Source organism: Leopardus geoffroyi, chromosome C2 (assembly GCF_018350155.1).
Source record: "Leopardus geoffroyi isolate Oge1 chromosome C2, O.geoffroyi_Oge1_pat1.0, whole genome shotgun sequence".
NCBI classification, from domain to species: Eukaryota; Metazoa; Chordata; class Mammalia; order Carnivora; family Felidae; genus Leopardus; species Leopardus geoffroyi.
The window spans coordinates 82,230,604-82,256,796 of record NC_059333.1 but is presented as its reverse complement, the minus strand read 5'-3'; the positions used below and the strand labels follow the sequence as shown (position 1 = coordinate 82,256,796).

At 38.1% G+C, this 26,193-nt stretch overlaps 1 protein-coding gene across 8 annotated transcripts in view; it reads left to right on the top strand.

Annotated features, from left to right (window-relative positions):
- MAP3K13 (mitogen-activated protein kinase kinase kinase 13) overlaps positions 1-26,193 on the top strand; it is a 175,986-nt gene that overhangs the window by 48,173 nt on the left and 101,620 nt on the right. The window lies entirely within an intron of this gene.

Below are 26,193 nucleotides of genomic sequence, written 5' to 3'. Positions count from 1 at the left end.
TAAAATCAAAAGAAATACTTGATTCAAATAAAACCCTTGGAACACACAATCTATGCCACATTTTCAAGGGAACAATTAAATAAGATTTCACATGAGTATATTTCTGACTCTATTAATTTCCCCCCAAAATCTTTAGTACTAAGTATTAAGTTTATTAGTATACACAAGAAAAAAAACATATAAAATTGAAATCATATTGCAGTTTCATTAAAAGGAATCAATATTTTTTTTTCATAAACTAGAAAATACTTGCATAAATAATGGTCAGAAATATTATAAACCAGAGATTAATATCATGTGGAAAGATTCTAAAGTGCTGCTTAAAGAAAGTTATATTGCATTAAGTTCCTCAAAAAGAAAATTTGTATTGATGACAAAGATACATTTTAATATTTTAAAAATATAATTCAAAAAACATTACCCAAGGGGTGCCTGGGTGGCTCAGTCAGTTAAGCATCCATCTTTGGCTCACGTCATGAGCTCACAGTTCATGAGTTGGAACCCCACAACCGGCTGTCCTCTCACAGTGGAGCCTGCTTCGAATCCTCTGTATCCTTTCTCTCTCTGCCCTTACCCCACTCGCATGAGCTCTCTTTCTCTCCTTCTCAAAAATAAATTTAAAACAACATTAAACAAAAACAAAATATTGTCCAATAATATTTTCAAATCATTTTTTTAACTTAAAAAAATTTTTTTGATGTTTATTTTTGAGAGAGAGAGAGCATGAGCGGGACAAGGGCAGAGAGAGAGGGAGACACAGAATCCAAAGCAGGCTCCAGGCTCCAAGTCGTCAGCAGAGACCGATGCAGGCCTCAAAGTCATGAACCATGAGATCATGACCTGAGCCAAAGTTGGATGCTTAACCGACTGAGCCACCCAGGAGCCCCTCAAATCATTTATAACAGTGGTCCTCAAATTAGTTAATTAAAAACAGGCACTATCAAGCAAATTATCATTCCATACCTCTAATGAACATAAACTCACTGATGAAAGCTAGAATTTTACCTAACAGTAAAAAGTGGCTCAATATCAGAAAAAGAAAGACTGGTACAACCATTATGAGAAACGGTGTAGAGGTTCCTTAAAAAATCAAAAATAGAACTACAATTCAACCCAGCAAGCCCACTAGAGGTTATATATCCAAAGGAAATAAAATCAAGATCTTGAGATGATCTGTTCTCCCATGTTCATTGCAGCATTGTTCACAATAGTCAACATATGGAAGCAACCTATGTGCCCATCGATGGATGAGTGGAGAAAGAAAATGTGGGGTGTATATATACAATGGAATATTCAGCCATAAAAAAGGGAGACCCTTGGGACAACACAGATGAGCCCAGAGGATATTAAGTAAAATAACTCAGAAAGATAAATACTGTATTATCTCACTTATGTGTGGAATCTAAAAACATGAGACTCAGAGAGTAGAACTGTGGTTACCAGGGACTGTGAGGTAGGAAAGATGGAAGACATTGGTTAAAGGGTGCGGACTTTTAGTTGTAAGATGAATAAATTCTGGAGATACAATGTACAGCATAGCAACTACAGTTAGTAATACTGTATTGAGTACTTGAAATTTTCTAAGAAAGTGGATCTTAAATGTTCTCACTATATACACACACACAAATGGTAACTATGTGAGGTGATGGATGTGTTAATTGTGGTAATCCTTTCACAATGAACATATGTATCAAACCATCACCATCACATGTACACTCTAAATAAATATAATTTTTGTCAATTATATCTCAATAAAACCGGAGGCAAGTTTTAAAAAGAAAACGAGGCTATTAACTTCATAACAAGATGTGATTTATTTAATATTATAAATGATGTTTAAAAATATTCGATGGACTACAAAATATTTTTTCAGAATTTGTGAATAAGAACAAAGTAAGTTTCCTAACTTATTCAAATCACACATGTGTAGTAAGTCTTTAAGCTTTTTGAAACATGGGAAGATGTTTATGTTTTTTTGTTTTTATTTTTTTTAATGTTTATTTATTTTTGAGAGAGACAGAGTGCAAGCTGGGGAGGGGTAGGGAGAGGGGGAGACAGAATCAGAAGCAGGGTCCAGGCTCTGAGCTGTCAGAGTCAATGCGGGGCTAGAACCCACGAACTGTGAGATCATGACCTGAGCTGAAGTTGGTCGCTCAACCGACCCAGCTGAACCACCCAGGTGCCCCAAAATGTTTATGTTTTAATGTTAAGTTAGTTTCTTTTTAATTTTTTTTAATGTTTATTAATTTTTGAGACAGAGAGAGACAGAGCATGAACGGGGGAGGGTCAGAGAGAGAGGGAGACACAGAATCTGAAGCAGGCTCCAGGCTCTGGGCCATCAGCCCAGAGCCCGATGCGGGGCTCGAACCCACGAACCGTGAGATCATGACCTGAGCCGAAGTCGGACGCCCAACCGACTGAGCCACCCCGGCGCCCCTTAATGTTAAGTTTAAAAAGTGAGATACAAAACTGCATAAAAACCACAATCCTAGCTCATTGATAAACAGGCAATAAAAAGCCTGAAAGGTAATGTGCAAAAAACATGATCAATGGTTATTGTGGTGAACTCCTTTTAATATTTTAATTTTTAAAAACAGAAAAAGATCATCATTTTAAAAACAGTCCACACCAACCTCTTTGGAAAACTGTTTGGTAGTATCTATTAAAGCTGAGCGTACACCTCATACGACCCAGAAGCTAATAACATTTACGGAACACCTACGTGTCAGGTCTTGTCCTGAGCACTTCATATATATGTTGAATTGCAGTGGTGAGGGTGGGCATCCTTGCCTTGTTCCCAATCTTAGAGGAAACTCATTTCATGTTTCATCATGAGTATGGTATTGCTGTAGGTTTTTTGTAGATAACGTTTTATCAGTTTGAGGAGCTTCTCTTCTGTTCCTAGTTTTATGAGAACTTTTATTAGGAAGCAGTGTTGAGTTCTGTCAGATGCTTTTGCTGCATCTATTGAGATGGCTGTATCATTATTCTCTTTTATTCTCTTAATGTTATATATTACATTGTTTGGGTTTTCTGACATTAAACCAACTTTGCATTCTTGGGAGAACTGCCATTTCAGTCATGTTGTGCTATGTGTCTTAAAAAAATCGCTAGATTCAATTTACTGGTGCTTGGAAGAACATTTTTGCATCTATGTGGGATGCGATGAGGAATATCAGTATCTGTGAAGGATATTGGTCTGTCACTTTGTTTTTTTAATGATGTCTTGGTTATGTTTTTGTATCAGGGTTATGCTGACATTCTAGAATGAATTAATAAGTGTTTTACTCTTCCCGTTTTCTGAGTTTGTGTAGAATTCATATTATTTTTTATTGGCAGTAGTGGGTCGTGATAGTGATGGTAGTAAATGTTTGATCTTTTATTCCCTGGTGAAGCCATGTGGGCCTGGAGGCTTTTTTTGAGAGAAGATTTTTATTATGAATTTGATTCATTATGGATTATTTTAATAGATATGGGGAGACTTAGATTTTTCTAATTCTTTTTAGGTCAGTTTAAGTAATTTACATTTTTCAAGATTTGTCCGTATTATCTAAATTGTTGCATATACTGGCAAAACATTCATAACATTTGTATTGTTCTTAGTGTCTTCAGTATTTGACATGATATCCCTTCTTTCATTCCTAATGGCAATTTTTTACTTTTGTCTTTTTTAAACCAATAGACTCTTCTTTGCTGTTTTAGGTTTATCTGAGAATGAGCAAAACACACAAAGAGTTTCCATATCCTTCCTCACCCCTATACTCAGTTTTCCCTATTATTAATATCTGGGAGTAGCATGGTACATTTGTAGAACTGATGAACCAATAACAATACATTTTTATTAATTAAAGTCCATAGTTTACATTAGGGCTCGTTCTCTGCATTGTATCCTACAGAACAGTTTCACTGCCATAAAAATCCCCTGTGTTCCACCTCTTCATCCTTCCTCCCTACCACAAACCTCTGGCAACCACTGATCTTTTTACCGTCTCCATAGTTTTGCCTTTTCCAGAATGCCATATAGCTGGAATCATACAGTAGGTAGCTTTCTTAGATTGACTCCTTTCACTTAACACAATTTGTTTTTTATTTCCTTTTCCCCCCATCTGTCTTGCTAAGGTATTGACAGTTTCATTACTATTGTAAAACAAATTAGCTATAGAAAATTTATTAAATTTCTGTGTTTTTAAATTTCACTGGTTTCTGTTCTTATCTTTATTATTTCTTCTTCTTTCTTTGGGTTTAGTTTATTTTTTAATAGTTTGTGTAGTTAATTTTTCCAGTCTTTTTTGGTGGAAGCAAATCATTGCTTTTAAGTCCTTCTCTAAACTACACATTTAAAGCTATAAAATTTCCTCTAAGCACTGGTTTAGTTGTATCTCACACATTCTGATACGCTTTCTTCATTTTCATTTAGTTTGAAATCTTATTTTCCTGGTGATTTGTTTTTTCATCCATGGGTCATGAGATGTGTGTTGTTTAGTATCCAAATATTACAGTGATTTTTTTAAAAAAGATATTGATATACAAAAAACAGATAAAAAGACTTCAGTCTTTTGAAAATTTGAGATCCATGTTAAGACCTAGAGTAAGATCTATGTGGGTGAGACTTCTCTGCACAGAGTGCAGTGTTCTCTAAGTGTCAATTACGTCAAGATGGTTGAGAGTATTGTTTAAATCTATCTGCTTACTGATTGTTTTTTGTTTTTTTTTGTTTTGTTTTGTTTTGTTTTGTTTTGGTGTAGTACTGTTACTAAAAAAGGTGGGTTTTTTTTTTCATTTTTTTTTTAAATACATGAAGTTTATTGTCAAATTGGTTTCCATACAACACCCAGTGCTCATCCCAACAGGTGCCCTCCTCAATACCCATCACCCACCCTCCCCTCCCTCCCACCCCCCATCAACCCTCAGTTTGTTCTCAGTTTTTAAGAGTCTCTTATGCTTTGGCTCTCTCCCACTCTAACCTCTTTTTTTTGTTTGTTTTTCCTTCCCCTCCCCCATGGGTTCCTCTTAAGTTTCTCAGGATCCACATAAGAGTGAACACGTATGGTATCTGTCTTTCTCTGTATGGCTTATTTCACTTAGCATAACACTCTCCAGTTCCATCCACGTTGCTGCAAAGGGCCATATTTCATTCTTTCTCATTGCCACGTAGTACTCCATTGTGTATATAAACCACAATTTCTTTATCCATTCATCAGTTGATGGACATTTAGGCTCTTTCCATAATTTGGCTATTGTTGAGAGTGCTGCTATAAACATTGGGGTACAAGTGCCCCTATGCATCAGTACTCCTGTATCCCTTGGGTAAATTCCTAGCAGTGCTATTGCTGGGTCATAGGGTAGGTCTATTTTTAGTTTTTTGAGGAACCTCCACACTGTTTTCCAGAGTGGCTGCACCAGTTTGCATTCCCACCAACAGTGCAAGAGGGTTCTCGTTTCTCCACATCCTCTCCAGCGTCCATAGTCTCCTGATTTGTTCATTTTGGCCACTCTGACTGGCGTGAGGTGATATCTGAGTGTGGTTTTGATTTAAAAAGGTGTTTTAAAATCTCTATGATTGTGGTCTTACCTATTTCTCTCTTTAGTTCTGTCAGTTTTGTACTTGGAGCTCTGTTGTTGAGTACAACCATATTTAGGGTTCTTAGGTCTTCTTGATTAAGTTGCTTTTATTTTTATTAAATCTCCCCCTTTTTCTCTGCTAATACTCTTTGCCTTGAAATCTACTTTGTCTGATAATATACAGTCACACCAGCTTTTTTATGTTTAGTATTTCCATGGTACATCTCCCCTTCCCCCACTCCCATCTTGTCTGTGGTTTTATATTTGAGGTGTCTTTTTTATAAATAGCATATGGTTGAGTCTTGCTTTTTTAATCCAGTCTCACGGTCTCTACCTTCTAGTCCGTCTATATTTTATGTATTTATTGATCTGGTTGCACTTACGTGTGCCTTTCCTTTGTTTTCTATTTATCCTATCTGGAATTTGTGCCCCATTTCCTTCTTTGATTCACTCACTGATTATCAGATATTTTGTAGTATTCATGTCAATTCATCTAATGACTGTTGAGCTATATCTTTCAAATATTTTTAGTATTTGCTCCAGAGATTTTCCTAAGTATCCTTAAATTATCATAGTCTACTTATTAACATTATGTCATTTCTTATAAAATGTAAAAACTGCAAATAGAAAACATATGACAAGAACACAAAAGATGGGATGTGGTAGAATTATACTATATTAGCATAACATGAGGGATACTTGCAGTGTTGAAACTCTTCAGTTTCTTAACTGTGGAAGTGGATAAATGAACTTATACAGATGATAAAATTGCATAGACTGTAATACACACACACACACACACACACACACACACACCTGAATCTAAGTAAAACTGGAGAAATATAAATAAGGCCAGCAGATCATATCAATGTCACTATCCTGCTTGCGATATAAATTTTATTATAGTGCAAAATGTTACCACTGGGGAAAACTGGACAGCATTTACAAGGGATCTGTCCATATTATTTCTTATAACTATGTGCGAATCTGCAATTATCTCAATAAAAATAAAAAATGTTCTTGCTATATCTGAATTCCATTGCTTAAAGTAAGGGGCCTTCAAGTATCAAGAAAGAAAAAAGTCAGACAAAGCACATTTCTACTTTGATTTATATATTCTAAAAGTAGACTATTCACTACTTCACAGTTCCCATTGCCTGGTTGGTAGAGAGTGGTAGAAGGGATTAAGAACCATATTAATCAGGGGTGCCTGGGTGGCTCAGTCGGTTAAGTCTCTGACTTCTGCTCAGGTCACGGTCTCACAGCTCATGAGTTCAAGCCCCACATCAGGCTCTGTGCTGACAGCTCAGAGCCTGGAACCTGTTTCAGATTCTGTGTCTCTTTCCTTCTCTCTCTCTCTCTTCCCCTCCCCTGCTAGTGCTGTCTCTCTCAAAAATAAATAAACTTAAAAAAATTTTTTTAAGAATGAACCATATCTATCAGCATACCTGCACTTATATGTGCTAGATGCAGGCCAGTTGTGCATCAATAAGTCTTCATTGCCATGCCCAGGCCTAAAAGGACTGTCATAAAAGTAGCTATTGGAATATCAAATCCAACTTGCTGTGTTCATGCAAGATTGGGTTAAAAGTATCCCAGCCCAAAGAGATTTTATCCTGTGATTTAGAATTTGTAAGAACAAGGGTGCCTGGTTGGCTCAGTTGGTTAAACATCCAGCTCTTGATCTTGGGTCAAGTCATGATCTCACATTTTGTGGGATCCAGCCCTATGTCAGGGCTCTCAGTACGGAGATTGGGATTCTCTCTCCCCCTCTCCGTCTGCCCATCCCCCACTTGCTCTCTTGTTCTCTCTCTCAAACTAAATAAATAAACTTAAAAAAAGAATTTATAAGAAGAAAAATCTGTAACTTTATTCAACCAACAAATGTTTCTTAAACACCTTCTGTTTAAGTATTCTTCTAAATGCTGAGGACACAGGAATGAAAATGACACGGTTACAGACTTTAAGAATCTTAGGGTTTGGTACAGAATAGAAACTTCTACACCAGCCATTACAATAGAAATGTGTTATATATGCATAGGGTGCTGTGGAAACCGAGGAAGGACCTCCAACAGATCCAAAAAGGTCATCAAGGGTTTCTGAAGGAAGGGATATTTGAACAAAGCCTTAGAGAATAGTAGCAGCAAGGAAGAGCTGACAGGTGCCTCTAGGCAGAGGCAACAGGAAGGTCATGGAGCCTGTAGGTTAGGAGAATAAGCAGTTCACTTTGGCTGGAGCCTAGAACTAGGAGAGGCAGGAAGTGAGGACAGACAAGTTGGTAGGATTGCTTTAAAAATGGCTTCATGTGGGGGCGCCTGGGTGGCGCAGTCGGTTAAGCATCCGACTTCAGCCAGGTCACGATCTCGCGGTCCGTGAGTTCGAGCCCCACATCAGGCTCGGGGCTGATGGCTCAGAGCCTGGAGCCTGTTTCCGATTCTGTGTCTCCCTCTCTCTCTGCCCCTCCCCCGTTCATGCTCTGTCTCTCTCTGTCCCAAAAATAAATAAACGTTGAAAAAAAAAAAATTAAAAAAAAAATGGCTTCATGTGCCAAGTTAAGGACTTAGTACTTTATCCTGAGGATTTTGAGGAACTTCCCTTACATACTTTAGGGCTTACATGTATATCCTTTCCTCCTCTTATAAGGATACTGGTCATTGGATTTTAAGGCCCACTCGATCTAGTATGACCTCATATTAACTTAAATAATTACATCTGCAAAGACTCTATTTCCTAAGAAGGTCACATCTGAAGTTCTAGATGAATGTGAATGTGGAGGGGAACACTATTGTATGTTGTGGTGGGTTCAATTACAAAAAGAGGAGAGAACACAGAGAGATACACATAGAGGAAAGGCCATGTGAAGACAGAGGGAGAGATTGGAGCAAAGCAGCTACAAGGCAAGGAATGGCACGTATTGCTGGGAGCCACCACATGTTGGGAAGAGGCAAAGGATTCTTCCTTAGAGCCTTCAGGGGGAGCATGGCCCTGCTGACACACCCTGGTTTCACACATCTAGTCTCAAGAACCGGGAGCTACTCAGTTTGCATAACTTGTTACAATAGCCTTAGGAAACTTTTGCAATGTTTAACCCACATTCTGCTTGTTATGTGTTCAGTTCATTGTCATAGTTTTAAGATATGTGCACAAATGTTTGTATTTTTTCAAGAGGCAGAGCCTGATTCCTCTCCTCTTGAGGGTGGACTGGACCTAATGACTTGCCTCTAATGAATAAAGGGAAAATGAGGGAATACAGGTTTGAAGACCACAGCAGGGCTTGGCAAACTACGGTCCGTAGGCCGGCCGCCAATTTTTGTAAAGTTGTATTGGATTGTACCAGGCCCATTTGTTTATGTATTATATATGGTTGTTTTTGCTCTAAAACAACTGAGGTGAGTAGTTACAGTAGAGACCACATGGCATGCAAACCTAAAATACTTACTGTCTAGCCCTTTAAGAAAAAGTTTGCCAATCCCCAAACTAGGTCATAAAAAGCACTGCAGCTTTTTGCTTGCTCTTGATAACTTGCTCTGGGGAAAGCCAGCTGCCTTGTCACGAGGACACCCAGACGACAGCCCTGGTGAAAGGTCCACATGGCAAGGACCTGGGGCCTCCTGCAAACAGCCATGTAAGTGAACTGCATCCCTGGTCAACAGCTTGACTGAAACTTCCTGAGACCCTGAGCCAGAACCACCCACCTAAGCTGCTCCCAGATTCCTGACCTTTAGAAACTGTGTGAGATAATACATGTTTGTTTTTTTAAGCTGCTGAGTTTCAGGGCAATTTGTTATGCTGCAGTACATAACCAGTCCACTCATCCGCTCCTTGTACAGTTTTGAATGCAGGCTGTAAGCTGTTCTGCATGTCTTATCTACGTCACAGACTTTGCTATTTTAGAAACATACTGGGGAATGAAACCTTTTTATAAGGAAACTCTCAGATGACATAGATAAGACTTTAGGAAACAAAGTATAGTGGAAGGCAAGGGCTGTATCTCCCATATTTTTCATAATTCTCCTTATTAACCAACATAGCACTGTGATCATTGCTACTGATTTTGACTGTCGCTAACAAAATATTAGGTTTGCAACCATGTTTGTTTGAGTCATCAGGTAGGATGTTTGCTCTGTTATGTTACTCGCTATTATATATTTAAAAAGGAGTATTAGGGTATGCCGTTAAAATCTTTATTAAGTGTGCCTTGAGGCTTTTAGTTGCTTTCTGTAAGTATAAACCAAGTTGTCTCTAGTTGGGATGGTGTTGAGTTCTGTGAGTATGTTAGTTTTCTATTGCTGATAACAGTATTATCACAAACTTAGTGGCTTAGAACAATACACATTTATTGCCCCAATTCTGTGGAAGAGGGCTCTGAACATGGCCTTGTTGGGCCTTCTGCTTATGGTCTTACAAGGCTTCAATCAAGGTTTGGCCAGGGCTGGATTCAACTGGGGCACTCCTGTGATTGTTGACTGCATTCAATTCCTTGTGGGTTAGGACCGAGAGTGTGTTTTGGGATTTTTTCCCCTTTGGTTGTTATTACCTGTTGGCCAGAGGGTGCTATCAGCTTATAGAAGCCATCATACTTCCTTTACATGTGGGGTTTCCCAACATGGCCACTTGCTTCCTCATGGCTAGCCAGGGAGACATTTCAGCAAGACAGGCATTTTGGGTTTTATACAGCATCATCACATAATTATGTGCATGTAATCACATACATCCCAGCACCTTTTCAGTATTCTATTGATTGGAAGTAAGTCTCATTCACACTTAAGGCAAGGGATCACACAAAGGTGTGAACATTAGGAAGCAGAGGTCATGAGAGCCCCTCCCCCCACTCATACTCTGTCTCTCAAATAAAAAAACATTAAAAAAAAATTTTTTTAAAGAATATGTCTATCTCAATGGACATGGTGATCATGCAAATACTATCTGCAAGGTGGACTAAATGCCTCACCAAAGATAATTTCTGTACCTAAAAAAAAGAATGTGGTCCATTGTTTTTTGTTTCAGAGTTTTTTTTTGTTTTGTTTTGTTTGTTTTTATCCTCTGTGCTACAAATGGATGACACCAAGGAGGGTATTGAATTAGAAGAATGGAGGAAAAATGAATAAAGATGGGAAAGCAAAAAGCAAGGAAGATAAAAGATATACCTAATCCCAAACACACCTTCAGGCTGGAAAATACTGTAGCTGGAAACAACTTGACATACAGCTAGGTAAACTGACCTTGAACAAAGGCTTCCTGTATATGGGGAGCCTAAGGTGCCGTTGCCAGTAGCACAAAGGGAGCCCATTTTCACAAGGTCACAGATACAGTATGAAAAGTTCTATTATTTGTTCCTTTTCAATCATACCTACATAGGTTGTATTCAAGTTTTAGTAAGACCTTAGAATAAGAAGGGCAACTAATAGATGTGATAGATCCCAAATCCACCTTAATGTGTGACATGCCTTCATTCATTCACTCAGTGAATTTTTACTGAATGCTTACCATATACAGGCCCTTTGCTAGCGCTGTTCAGTTTTACATATGTTTATGGTCTGTGGCAATGGAAAAAGTGCCATCATCTACTGGCTACATCTGCCATGGGTGTGGAAGGAGGAGTAGAGGCCCATAGGGCTCGTTCTGCCAGCCCTGGCAGATAGTGTTCTTACAAGAAGTTTGGTGGCAAAGGACAAGAAAGTGAGTAGGTAAGTCATAGGAAATTTTTGAAAGGGAGAGACATGGATATGGCAAAGGAGAAGGCAAAAGAGACGGAAGATGATAGATTTATCTGTGCCCAAAGATAGTAGGTACTCAGTTATATCAGTTGTCTTACCTCTCTCTTTATACAGTCTCTCCTCATTTTCTATTTTCTTAAACATATACTGTTCTACCATGTGTCATACATGTAGTAGACACCATGGTAGCCAAACTGAATACATCCCCGATCCCTTTCCCTTTATGCCTCATCCAGCTTGGAACATCATTAGCCGTTTCAACAATCACTTCCTCTACCCCTTGTCAATCTTTGGCTCTTCCTTCTTGGGGCCCAACCCAGAGTACTTCCCTAATCATTTTTTCTGCTGCCATGTTGATTACTTTCATCCTCAGTTAGGTTCCTTACTGTTGGCTGGTGACCTTTAATTGGTATCTATTTGCATTTCCCACAGTAGCTATCTAAACCTCTTCTGTTCTCTGTGATTCCAGCTGTCATTCTCTTTCACCAGGTGACTGTGCCCCTTTTTGGGGCTTCCCACTTCCTTTCTACTCATCTCATAATCTCTGTTGCCATCCTCACTTTTCTATTTTCTTGCAAAACAAAGTAAGTCAACACACACACACACACACACACACACACACACACACACACACACACCTTCTCAGTAGGGCTTTTTTAGTCCCAAATTCTCCCACCTCCACAAAGCTTATGCCAACTGTGACCATCTCTCATTCTTTTTTAAAACATTTATTTAAATCCAAGTTAGTTAACATATAGTGTAATAATGGTTTCAGGAGTAGAATTTAGTGTTTCATCATTTACATATAACACCCAGTGCTCATCCCAACAAGTGCCCTCAATACCCATCACCCAATTAGCCCATCTCCCCACCCAACACCCTTCCAGCAACCCTCAGTTTGTTCTCTGTGTTTGAGTCTCTTATGGTTTGCCTCCCTCTCTGTTTCTATCTAATTTTATTTTTCTTTCCCTTCTCCATGTTCATCTGTTTTGTTTCTTAAATTCCACATATGAGGGGCGCCTGGGTGGCGCAGTCGGTTAAGTGTCCGACATCAGCCAGGTCACGGTCTCGCGGTCCGGGAGTTCGAGCCCCGCGTCAGGCTCTGGGCTGATGGCTCAGAGCCTGGAGCCTGTTTCCGATTCTGTGTCTCCCTCTCTCTCTGCCCCTCCCCCGTTCATGCTCTGTCTCTCTCTGTCCCAAAAATAAATAAACGTTGAAAAAAAAATTAAAAAAAAATTCCACATATGAGTGAAATCATGATATTTATCTTTCTCTGATTTATTCCACTGAGAATAGTGCATTCTAGTTCTATCCACATTGTTGCAAATGGCAAGATTTCATTCATTTTGCTCACCAGGTAATATTCCAGTGTGTGTGTGTGTGTGTGTGTGTGTGTGTGTGTGTGTGTGTGTACCACATCTTCTTTATCCATTCCTCATTCTAGTGAAAAGACATATCACCTACTACAGCATGGTATATTACAAAATTGTTTCCATGCCATCTGTGTCTTGAAATTTGATATCTCCTTTAAAATTACAGGGGGAGGGAGTGCCTGGGTGGCTCAGTTGGTTGAGTGTCTGACTTAACAACACTGAGAATTATTAAATTAGCAACTGTAATGAGCATTGGGTGTTATATGTAAGTGATGAATCACTAAATTTTACTCCTGAAACCTATACTACACTATATGTTCACTAACTTCAATTTAAATAAAATCTTGGAAGAAAAAAAATTAGCGACTTTAAAAATTTTTTTTCCAAAAGTAATACATTTGTACTTCATAGATAATTGAGAAATCTAGATTAAAGGAGAAAAAAATAAAATTATCCCTCTCCCTACATATGGAGATAACCATGGTTAATATTATATATATCCTTCTAGATGTGTGTGTATGTGTATATATATATGTATATGTGTGTGTATGTATGTGTATATATATAGATAGATAGATAGATAGATATTGGGTCACATAGTACCTATTATCATGTTACCTTCCTTTTTTCACACTTTGTCATGAATACTTTTATATATTTTAGTATATAATTTGTAAAGGTTTTAAATATTCTATTGTATAGTTTTCCCATAATACATTTAACAAATCTTCTCTTTAGGGGTATTCTAATGTTCCAAATTATTTTTGTTTTAAATGATTATTTAATGAAATATTTATAGCTAGACCATTTTTACAAGTTCCTGATTACTCGTTTAGAATAAATTCCTTAAAGGTGAATTTTGGACCAAAGGGTATTTACAGCTGAAGTCTACTGATACCTCTTGCCAAGTAATTGTACTCCAAAAAAGTTGTAACAATTATTTAACCATCAGAGGTGTGTGAGAGTGTCTGTTTGATGGTAGCTACACTGTTGGTGAACATGGCATAACTTACAGAGCTGTCCAATCAAAGTGTGGTACACCTGAAACAATGTAACGTTGTGTGTCAACTATACTAAAAAAAAAGAAGGAAAGAAAGAAAGTTTTCCCACATCCTTTCCAAAGTGGCATATTACCACGTGTAAAAAAACAATATTAGCCACTTTGCAAGGAGAATCTGGTATCTCATTTTGTTTTAATTTGCCATTCTTTGATACTGAAGTTACACATTTTTTCTCATTGGTCTTTGCATCTCTCTTTTTGTGAATTGCCTGTTCATGAACGTTTTCCTCCTCCCCCCACTGTATTTGTTTGTTTATCTACCCTGGTAATTTTTGAACTCAAAGTTGTTCAAATTTGTAAAAGTATATTTTCTTCTTCATTTTTCTGGTAGCTCTGAGTCGGGTTTTTCTCAACCAAAGAATAGACTAGGTTTTGTATATACGATCGATTAGAGAAAACGTATCTGTCAAGCTGTGGCTTTGACAAAGCCACCTAATACTATTCTTAGCTTATTTACCCTCTTTATGCAACACTAACTTATTGATCTTCATTCAAGTTTCTGGAATAATCAGTAGCTTAATTAACATACCATTGATCTCAGTCTACTTATAAATTATTCTTCATAATAATAATTATGCAGTAATATACTGCATTTTGTCTTTAAAAATTTTCATGCATATTTTTCAAGTTTGCACTAGGTGGCAGCAGCAGAAAGCATTACTTCATTTGCTTCAAAATGTAACCAGGCATTTATAGGGGACAGTATAAGGAAACTAGCCCTAAATGTGAAGAGCTTTGTGATGAAAGCTACTCAGAAATGGGCATTCAGCATGAAATTTGTGACTATTTCATAGTCCAGCTAAGAAGTAAACTCCAACAAATACTCTACCTCGGAAAACACATTTTGTTTTTCAAATATTTACTAATTAGAGTATGTTTTACTTTTTTTTCTAGAGTCTTATTCTCCCCTCACACACATCTTTTTAGATTTATAGTGAAAGCAACTTCAAGACACCAGCCTCTTTTGCAGAGGAGTGGCCTTTTGTCTTTTTTTTTTTTTTATTTCTTTTTTAATGTTTCTTTATTTTTGAGACACACACACACACACACACACACACACACACACACACACACAGTGTGAGTGGGGGAGGGGCAGAGAGAGGAAGACACAGAATCCAGACTCTGGCTCCAGACTCTGAGTTGTCAGTGCAGAGCCCAACGCAGGGCTCGAACTCATGAACCACGAGATCATGACCTGAGCTGAAGTCCAACGCTTAATTGACTGAGCCACCCAGGTGCCCCAAGGAGTGGCCTTTTGAACGATGACTATTTAGTACAGAATTTTGATTAATACACTAAAAATACATGCTGAGATAATGTGGCCTTTTGAGGCCACTGCTTCTTTATGGGTGGTCTTCAGCAGGACTTCATTTTGCTAACTTTAAAATTCAGGGCCAAGAGTATTTGTAATAATTTTCTTTTTTTTTTTTTTAATTTTTTTTTCAACGTTTATTTATTTTTGGGACAGAGAGAGACAGAGCATGAACGGGGGAGGGGCAGAGAGAGAGGGAGACACAGAATCGGAAACAGGCTCCAGGCTCTGAGCCATCAGCCCAGAGCCCGACGCGGGGCTCGAACTCACGGACCGCGAGATCGTGACCTGGCTGAAGTCGGACGCTTAATCGACTGCGCCACCCAGGCGCCCCTGTAATAATTTTCTATAGATCTTAATACTCCCCCTGAAGTTGAATAAGCATTGTCTGTGATCCTTTCATGACAGGGACAACCAACACTACAACAGGGGATTTGGAAATACAACTGTGTTTGTTTCCAAACTACAGTGACAGGTAGATATTATGTTCCATAGCCAGGAGGGAGACTATAAAGTAGGCCCTGCAGTTGTGGGTTTTGCTACTATGGCCTATTGAAAGCTAATGATAATTTTGATGGCAGAGAGACCAGACTGTTCTGAACTGGGACCAACCCTCTCCTTGCATTCTCGCCTTTCATATCTCCCTAAAACTGCTCACTTCAGCGCTCTGTGGAGGACTGTGCACTTACAATGGCGTATGCATAACTCTTCCTCCTCAGCAACAGCATAGCTTACCAAAGAGGTTTCTGGTAAAGGATGGCTGTTGTTAACTAGCCAACACAGAAGAGATGCCTAGGCTGTGGCTTTTGGGGGTGGTTTTTAAAAACTTAAAGCATTACAACTTTCTGGGCTAAGAGTAAAAGGAATTTTGTAAGAATGAAAAATGTATTTTCAGGCCCTGGCATGTTTAATTAGGTTTTAATAGAGCAATTAAGAATTGATTCAAGTATTTTCCAATCATATTTTCTAAATTTCAGAGGATTTGTTATCAGGAGATAAACTGCTTATATAATTCTTGTATGACCATTTCCACTTATAGCTTGCTGGATCACTAATTGTTTGGGTCTATGTTTTCATTTCTTTATCCTTGTTTTAGTAGTACCATATAGCTATTCTAGAATTTTCTCTTGTGTTAGATTTCAGATGCCTTTGAGACAAAAAAATGTGACTTTAAAAAATTCTTGTTGGGGCGCCTGGGTGGCGCAGTCGGTTGAGCGTCCGACTTCAGCCAGGTCACGATCTCGCGGTCCGTGAGTTCGAGCCCCGCGTCGGGCTCTGGGCTGATGGCTCAGAGCCTGGAGCCTGTTTCCGATTCTGTGTCTCCCTCTCTCTCTGCACCTCCCCCATTCATGCTCTGTCTCTCTCTGTCCCAAAAATAAATAAACGTTGAAAAAAAAAAAATTCTTGTTGGCTTTCCTTTAGAACTGGGGATAGCCGTCCATGTCCCAGGGATACTGAGTGAATCTTAACTGTGTCAGGAAAAGAAAGAGGAACCATTAGTGGTCACTGTTATTTTATAGACAGGATAGTGTACTACAAAAACACTCAGGAGACCTGGGATCAATTCCTGGCTCTGTCACAAATTCAAACACGATGGACAAATCTCAACCTCAATTTCTTCATATGTAAAAAAAGACAGAGTAGATTTGACCTTTAAGGTTTCTTTCAGGTAGGTCCTTGATCCTCTGAGTCAGCATTTCTTCTCAAGATGTTTGGAACAATTATTTCTTCTCTGTCTCGTTGAGGAAATAACCATATAACACCTTGTAACAAGAGACATTAGTTGGGATATAAGGCTAAACAGCAGTAAGGGTCTCAACAAAATTTGGTGGCTCAAAAAAGAAAGGCTGTTATTTCAGCCTTCATTAACAATCCTAAAGTAGGCAGGTGTTGTGGTACAGATAGACACTCTGATTCACTAGAGCATCAAAGCCCAAAGTTCATTGTTTTGTTCCTCTGCTATTGCCCGTGGGTGGTTTCATCATGTGCATGGTAGAAGCTGACTCAGCACGGGAAGGAAGACACTCCAGGACCAGCAGCTTAGCCTCATGGATAAGAAGACCTGGAAGTTGCAGACCTCACTTCTACTGACTTCCCATGGGCTAGAACTTAGTCATGTGGTCACATCCATAGTCAGTAGAATAAAGTCTTCAGGAGCATAGCATGTACTCACCTAAAACTTTAAGAGTGGGGGTGGGGTAAGCGTTGTATACCTAAAAGGAAAGAGAAGAGATTGAATACTGGGGGACAGATTCTATTTTCTGTTATTTTAAGTTTATTTATTTATTTATTTATTTTGAGAGAGAGAGAGAGAGAGCAGGGGAGGGGCAGAAAGAGAGGAGAAGGAGAAAATCCTAAGCAGGATCTGCCCTGCCAGTGCCCCGTGTGGGGCTGGAACTCACGAACCGTGATATCGTGACCTGAGCCGAAATCAAGAGTAAGATGCTTAATCAACTGAGCCACCCAGGCGCCTCATCTGCTTTGTTATTTTAAGCCACAATAACAGTTTTTTTATTTTGCTGCTTATTGTGCTTCTATCTTATTTAATGAAATAGGCTGAGATCAGGATCTGTGATTTATCCCACAGTGCGTGTCAAGCTATCTCAAACATAGATGGCATTCAATAAAAATGTGTATATTTCATTTATGCATTGATTTTTTCAGGACATCTAAGTAAGCACTATGTTCATACCTCCCCCCACCAACACCCTGCTCTATTTGTTGCTTGTTTAGTGAATGTTATATGTCAAACCCTAATTCTCAATCTCAAGCAGACTAGATAAGAACCTATGAAGTAGTAACATTTTTAAAATATATATTATATAAAGACAGGTAGATTGATTGGGAGCAGGTTGCTGCTAGCAGCAGCTGCTGTCTTTTACTACTCACAGTAAACATAGTATTACCTTATTTGGGGGGTAGCATGTAATCATTGGTAATAGAAAACCAAGAGTTTTCCCAGTGTGGCTTCCTCATTTGGCTTTAAGACATCACATATAATTATATTTATGAGTAAACTTGAAAACAGATACTTCCCTGACATATCCTTGGGTTTTATCTTCTCTGCTCCCTTCAGTAGTGTTAATAATAAGGTACTGGCTGTAGTACCAAGTGTGAATCTATATAGTGTGAGCCTATTCACTGATAGTTGTGTAAGGCTCATTTTAAAAACAGTTCATGGTTTACTGACTCAGTGTTAATGTATTATCCACTCTGACTTCCAGTTCCTTATCTACTGCACTGGTACACGCTGATCCTGTATTGGCATGAAAAGCACTAGCGTGTGCCTTACCAGCTTTACCTTTGATATAAGCTACCTTGGAACAGCTGTCCTTGTTCTCTCGTATCCTGTTTCCCCAAATCCTTCCTCTTGGAGGTCCAGTTCCAGTTTTCTTCCTTTTTATAACTGACTGTAACCACCCAGTCCCAAATAATCATTGTATCAGAAAGAGAAGACCTACTTCAAGCCCTGCCTGGGCAAACTGCAGCATAAGGACAATGTGTGTTTGCTTAAGGACAAGCCTTTATTCCCTTTACAAACATGCCAATTTGCCAAAGACAAGCAAACGGCAAGTACTAGCTATGGTCTGGACCGGGAGGAGGGCTCCCAGCCTTTATTCAGCCTCACCCCACATTTCCAAAGCTCTTGCTAAGCCTTAACATCAGGCATCTTTGGTGTTTCTTTGCTCTTGGGACATTTTTCTCCAAAGGACGGGGCCTGTTTTTCTGCCAGGGGCTTTAATCTTACCTCTGTATGTCACCAGAGGGCAGCAGAGAGCACCACTCTATAGCCTAACCTGTAGGTCTCAAAGTAGGGCAGTCAGTCCCAATCCCCTCGTGCCTAGGGAGACACACACGGGGGACTTCTTTAACTATGAGAAAGCCTGGTGCTGTTACAGGTCTGGAGGGGCGCTAAACATTTTGCATTATGTCGGAAAGCCCCATGCAAGCAAGAATATTCTCACCCCCAAATGTCAGTTAACTTCCTTCTAGTGCTATTCTCCATCCTCAAGTAAGACATCCCTTTCTACCCCACTGATTTAGCACCTTCACCATTTTGTGTAGTTGGTCATCTCACTAAAGCTCCTTGATATCAAGAGATGGCTTTTTTTATCTTTGCTTTGCCACTTTTTTAGTTCACTTTTAATTTTTAGTCATTGAATGATTGTAGACAGGTCTTTAATGGGGGAGGGACAAGGGGTAATGGATAGAATTTAAAAGTAGAGGCAATAGGTTACAGAGTTTAGATAGAGCTAAATTAGATTAGATGAGCCAATCTCCCTGAACCTTAGTTTTCTCACATATAAAATAGGACTAATATCTCCCCTATTTTAAAGTACTTTGTAAAGCATAAAGCTAAGTGCAGGATTGTTTACAAAGAATGTCTAACGACCAGATTTGTTCCTGATCATTATTTCTGGAATTTAGATATCCCATGCTGTAAAAGAACACACTTATGTAAGGAAGATATTTTAGTACAAGAGGCAATGCCAGCCTTGTGCCATGTGTTCACTCTTGGAGCCCTAGCTTCTGGTGGCTTCAGCTCCCTCTGAACCACTTGGACTGAATGTGGTGGAGAGACTGTGCTCTCAAATGCAGAAGATGCAGGAGCAAACTAAAAACAAAATGGCAGATGTTCACTATTCCTATGTTTGGCTCTTCAGTTCTGTTGCTTGCACTATGAAGCTAAAATGGAAATGCCAACTTGTATCTAGCTAAAGAAGGGGGGAAATTAAAACAGGTTCAGAAGAACAGAAGTTAGATGGTTTACATGGCCTCTCAGAAGCAGTATGAATTCTATGTGGATGAGTAAAGTAATGCAGAAATTTTCCTTTTCCTTTTGCAATATGGAAATGCCTTTATAAACTCAAGATAGTATTTTCAGTCTCACAAAGGTTAGGTTTGTGGTACCTTGCCAGAATTTGTATATTATGGAATGGTGTATTTCAGGGATGCTAAATATTTTATTAATTGAGAAATCCATTTGCTTTTGATTTATTTCGGTGCACTCTCATTATTGATCAGAGAAGAATTCTTACATCCTTTGTAGTCATCCTTTGGACAGGGATAATACATTAAAACTTCACTAAGCTGTTAAGATTTATTATAAAGATTTATTTTATAGCATATAAAATCTCTAAGCAATTGCTCTTCTCCAGCTAACTAGATATTTTATTATACTTTGATAAAAAATATTAAGGACTTCAAATCCATTTAACTCAGAATATTTTTCAAAGTTTGCCATAATTATGTGTATCTTTAGGGTTTTCTTTTATCATAAAGATGACTGTAGAATTTATAGACATGAGACTTCCATATTTTTTAAAGTTAATAGATGTGTGTTTAGTATACATTTTTATTTATAGTCTGTTTCAAAAAGGATTTGAAGGGGCGCCTGGGTGGCTCAGTCGGTTAAGCGGCCGACTTCGGCTCAGGTCATGATCTCGCAGTCCGTGAGTTCGAGCCCCGCGTCAGGCTCTGTGCTGACAGCTCAGAGCCTGGAGCCTGTTTCAGATTCTGTGTCTCCCTCTCTCTGACCCTCCCCCGTTCATACTCTGTCTCTCTCTGTCTCAAAAATAAATAAACGTTAAAAAAAATTAAAAAAAAAAAAAAGGATTTGAAGTCCCTATCATGAAGTATATATACAATACGGTTAATAAAAGGGAAATTAAACCCAAAACAAGAAAGAGAAGGCAAATATGCTAACCACAAAAGCTAAAATAAATTAGATATAGATATACAGATTGAATGATAGACAGATTTGAGTATAAAGTTAACTTTGAGCTCCCCACCAGAAGGACAGAAAAATGGAAATTCAGTAGATTACATTGTTATTATTGAAAATGTGGATGCCTAATAATTCTTCAGGAACAGAAAGCTTTTCCCTGGTATTAAGTTCTAAAACAAGTGTGTGAATTCCTTGCATAGGAGACATCGTGCAAGATAGTCAATATTGCTGTTCCTTATAATAATTCTTGTTAAAAGCAAGGCCATAACATGAAAGTGATAGAACTCGGTGACAGTGATTCTGCTAAGAGGCACTAGGCTAATGATATTTAGGTAACATGTAGCTTTCTGATGATCTATCTCACTTGATACAAGGATAAATTTTAGTGCTACTTAAAAGAATTCCTTAGATGTTTCTTAAAAATCACTTTCTCAGCTAGGCATCTAATGGGAACTAGACGGCAACAATAACAACAAAATTGAATTAACAGTTCGCTGAAGTCTTTGAATATTGAAATTTGAATCTTGCATATTGACATTGCTGTCCATGCTATCAAACCATATGCTTTGAAAATAGGCAAAGTTAGAATTAACATTCTTATATGAAAGCAAAGAATTTTGACCAGTATTGTCACCTAGTAGACAGATTATTTCCCATATTAGTTCAAACTGTTGTATATAAACCACAGTTTTATTTAGAAAAATTTAGCATTGGGGCGCCTGGGTGGCGCAGTCGGTTAAGCGTCCTACTTCAGCCAGGTCACGATCTCGCGGTCCGTGAGTTCGAGCCCCGCGTCAGGCTCTGGGCTGATGGCTCAGAGCCTGGAGCCTGTTTCCGATTCTGTGTCTCCCTCTCTCACTGCCCCTCCCCCGTTCATGCTCTGTCTCTCTCTGTCCCAAAAATAAATAAACGTTGAAAAAAAAAATTTAAAAAAAATAAAAAATAAAAAATAAAAAATAAATAAAAAAAAAAAAAAGAAAAATTTAGCATTATTTTGTGTTTGTTTTGTAATAAAGAGAGTTGCTGGTCACCTGGCTTAACTTCCAGAGGGTTTTACCCCTCTCAGCTTCAGAACCTCAGCAACTATCCTGCAATCTTCCAAAGGAAAATGATTTGGAAGAGCTTTTCCTTGGAAGATGTGTCACCGGTACATATTTTTAAGAATTTCCTACAAAGAGCTGTTCAAGCTTATTCTAAGCAAAATAAACATGTGTTTTTCTCTGTGGCGTTTATCCCTGGATCTGCAGAGTTGTTGAAATTTCCCTTGTGAGAATAGAAAGGCCCATGGTATTTGAATAACAACAGTAAAATAAGAATAAGCATTAGTATTCTATACTAATAAGCTATTAATACTAATAAACTATTAGTATTGCTTGCTGAATATCTTCTATATTACATGTTCTATGCTAATCTTCTCATATATTATTTTATTTAGCTTTCACATGATAGACATGACCTATTATTACCTCCATTTTAATGAGAAAATTGAACCTCCCGTTTACCTGAACTTACATAATTAACAAGTGACAGAGTCAGGATTTGAACCCAGATCTCTTTACTAGCTGTTAACTACTACACACTGGTGCCTGTGGAAGAAATATGAATCTTCATGCATTAGCCTTGAGGTCATTATCCTCTTTCTTTTTCATGGTGTTTCTGACAAAAATTGTCACTGGGTTACACTTTGAACTTCTCTTAGATTGTGGCTTAAATGAGTCATTTTCCTTTATAAAAGACCATTTTTCTCAAAAAAAAAAAAAACCATCCTTAGAAGAGCTTATATTTTTATAGCAGAATAATTGTACCTTAACTTCTATTCTTAGGTCATTTTGTAATAATGAGATTTGAATATCTTATTGGGAAACAAGACCAGAGTTATCCTCCAGTCATTATCGAGATTTGAAAAGAGCATGAGGGAGGGGCAGAGAGAGAGAGAGAGTGGGGAAGAGAGAATCCCAAGCATGCTCCACACTGTCAGCGTGGAGCCCAATGCAGGGCTCAAACTTACACACCATGAGATCATGACCTGAGCTGAAATCAAGAGTCAGACAACTAAACAACTGAGCCACCCAGGCACCCTGAGGTTCATTTGGCTCTTAAAAGTGCTTACTTACCTTGATGATGCTTTGTAGTCCTCTACACTTGGCATGCCCCACACACTGAAATAAAAAGTCACTTTTGATGATGGGACTTAGCTTGATATCTCTAGAGTTGCAGTGTCCCATACAGTAGGTACCAGCCAGTCACATGTGACTATTTTATTTAAAGTTTAAATTAACTGAAATATAATTTAAAATTCAACTCCTCAGTCACATTAGTCACATCTTAAATGCCGAACAGCCACATGTGGCTACTGTATTCGTGCAAATTATAGAACGTTTCCATCATCACAGGAAGTTCTTAGGCAGTGCTGCTCTAGAATGGACATTTTCATGGCTCCCTCTCCCTGCCTTCCTTCTGCTCCAAAAACAACAATAATTTCCTCCAAGAATGGCCTCTATAGTTTCTGTAATTTGGGGAGATAACTTATCTTCCAGATGATTTCCCATGATACTCGACATGGAGAAATTGTTGGCTCAGTTGATATTTCTGTGGTACAGGGAAGCGCTAACCTAGATCAAATTCATCTACTAAAATGGCAAGTTCATAGAGACAGCTAGTTTTTATTTTCCAGATCACATATTGAGCCAACTTCTTAGGTGGCTGTGTTTAGAACAATTTATAGACTGTTTTCTTCTGAATTGCATCAGAGACTACCCTGATCCCTGGTAGACTTGTTGAGTAATGATGTTGTTGTCAAACTTTACAGCAAATGTGTTAGCTTCTAGAGCAGAATTGGCCATCTTGTTGATATGTTCCACAAAGAGATTGCCTCCTTCTATTAGTCTGCGTTACTTTGGAAGAAAAACAATTTTTTATAAATCTGATTCTTTTAGTGTATCCTGGTTGGTTTTGATTGCTGTTAAAAGAGCCAGAGATGTGTATTCTTCATCTCCTTTCCACTCATGCATTCTAAAATAATCCTAGTACCCGTACATATTGATATAAGCCAATGTGTTGCACTCAGGCCTACTAGGAATGTACCAGTACTGCATTTGTCTTGAGCACACCTGTAAACAGGGGTAAACTTCTTTGGTCTATATTTTCCATAGTCCTATTCCACAATAACCTCCTTTAGAGAAATTTGTTAAGTATGTTGTCTGCCAGTGATAGTCAATTGCTGGAGTATACAGAACAGTGCCCTGAACATCTTTGCTGTGTATAAAATAGTCCTGGAAAGTTTTGTTTCATTTTGTTTTTCCAAATGAGCTAAGCAGTGTGTAATACTAGTGTCAGGCTTGAAGCCTCCATAGCCACGCAGAAACAGGCAACTGCTCTCCTTCTCTCAGCTGTACAAATAGTCTGATTAAGAGATAGAGTAAGATCTCTGTTCAGAATGTTCTTGGCCACTGGACACCTCATAACCAAGGCTTCGTATTAACCACTATTGTTCAAGTTTCAAGGGCTTCCCAAGTTAAAAAAAAAACTTGTGATCAGTGTTAGTAAAGTATTGGTAATCGTGAAGTGAAATGATGGGGTCTAGGGAATTATGTTAATTTCCACTTTTGTGTAACTTCTAACAATTTTAAAATAAAGAGTAAAGAAATGTTATGACTTCTTTATTTTGCTGTTGTGTTTTATGAGTTCCTTATATTTTGGAAATTAATCTTTTATCAGATACGTGTTGTGCAAATGTTTCTCCTAGTCTGTAGGTTGCCTTTTTCATTCTGTTGATTAAAGCTTTTTAGTTCGATGTAGTCCCACTTGTCTATTTTTGCTTTTGTTGCCTGTTCTTTTGATGTTATTTCAAGAAATTATTGCCAAAACCAGTGTCAAGAATGGGCAAAGGACTTGAATAGACATTTCTTCAAAGAAGACACACATACAGATGACCAATAGGTATATGAAAAGGTGCACAGTATCATTAATTATCAGAGAAATGCAAAGCAAAATCACAGTGAGATATCACCTCACACCTCATAGGATAGCTATTATTTAGAAAAAGATAGCACGTGTTGGCAAGGTTTGGAGAAATTAGAACCCTTGTACGCTGTTGGTGGGTATGTAAAATGGTGTAGTGGCTATGGAAAACAGTATGGAGATTCCTCATAAAATTAAAAATAGAACTATCATATGATTCAGCAATCCCACGTCTGGATATATGTCCAAAATAACTGAAGTCAAGATCTCCAAGAGCTATCTGCAGTCCCATGTTCATTGTAGCACTATTCACAATAGGTAACATATGGTAACAATCCAAGTGTCCATAGGCAGATGAATGGATAAAGAAAATGTGGTGTATACGTACAGGGGAATATTAAAAAAAAAAACTTAAAAAAAAGAAATTCTGCCACTTGAAACAACATGGATGAGCCTGAAGGGCATTATGCCATGTAAAATAAGCCAGTCACAAAAAGACAAATACTGTATGATTCCACTTAAATGAGATATCTAAAATAGTCAAACTCCTAGAAGCAGAGAATACAATAGTGGTTGTCAGGGATGGGGGGCGGGGGTGGGTGGAGAGGGAAATACGAATTGTTATTCGATGGATATAACGTTTCAGTTATGCTAGATGAGTAAGTTCTTAGAGATCTGCTCTATAACATAGTGCCTATGGTTAACAATGCAGTATTATATTGTACACTTCAAAATTTGCTAAGAGGGTAGGTCTCATGTTAAGTATTCTTACCATAAAGACAAACCAAAAAACCTCCAAAGGAACACAAGGAAACCCTGTGATATGTCTACTGTTTGACTGTGGTAATGATATCATGGGTGTTTGCATAATTCTAAACTCACCAAATTGTACACATTAAGTATGTGCAGTTCATTGTATATCAATTATACCTCAGTAAAGCTGGTAAGATTTTTTTAATTAAACAATTTTTTAAATGTCATGGGCTCCTAGGAGAATTTAATATAGCTGATTTTGCTGTTAATAATAAGGTATCTTATTAAAACCAAAATTTGCTCTAAGAATCATGAAGAGCTCTTTTGGAGCTGTATCTTAATGAGGAAATATTTACCTACCTTATTTAAATGTAGCAGGCAATCACTCTTCCACACCCACTTTTGATACTTTACAAAGATGATATTGTTCTAAAAATTAATTACAGTTACATAATATTGCCTTATATATTTCTGTATCTTAATCCTTAGGTTATTCCCATTATAATTTCCTTACTATTTTGCTTTTACAAGCCTTGATGTGCAGGGTATACATTTCTTACTGGTCACTAGTTTTAGAAACTGTTTCCCTGACTCTAATTTGTTTTTATCCCATCCGATCAGGCACATTGCCCAACATCAAGAAAGGAATTAAAGAAAATAGCTCTAATAAATAAAAGATTGTGATTTCTTCTATATGGATTTTTAGTAGCACTGATTCCACTGAAATT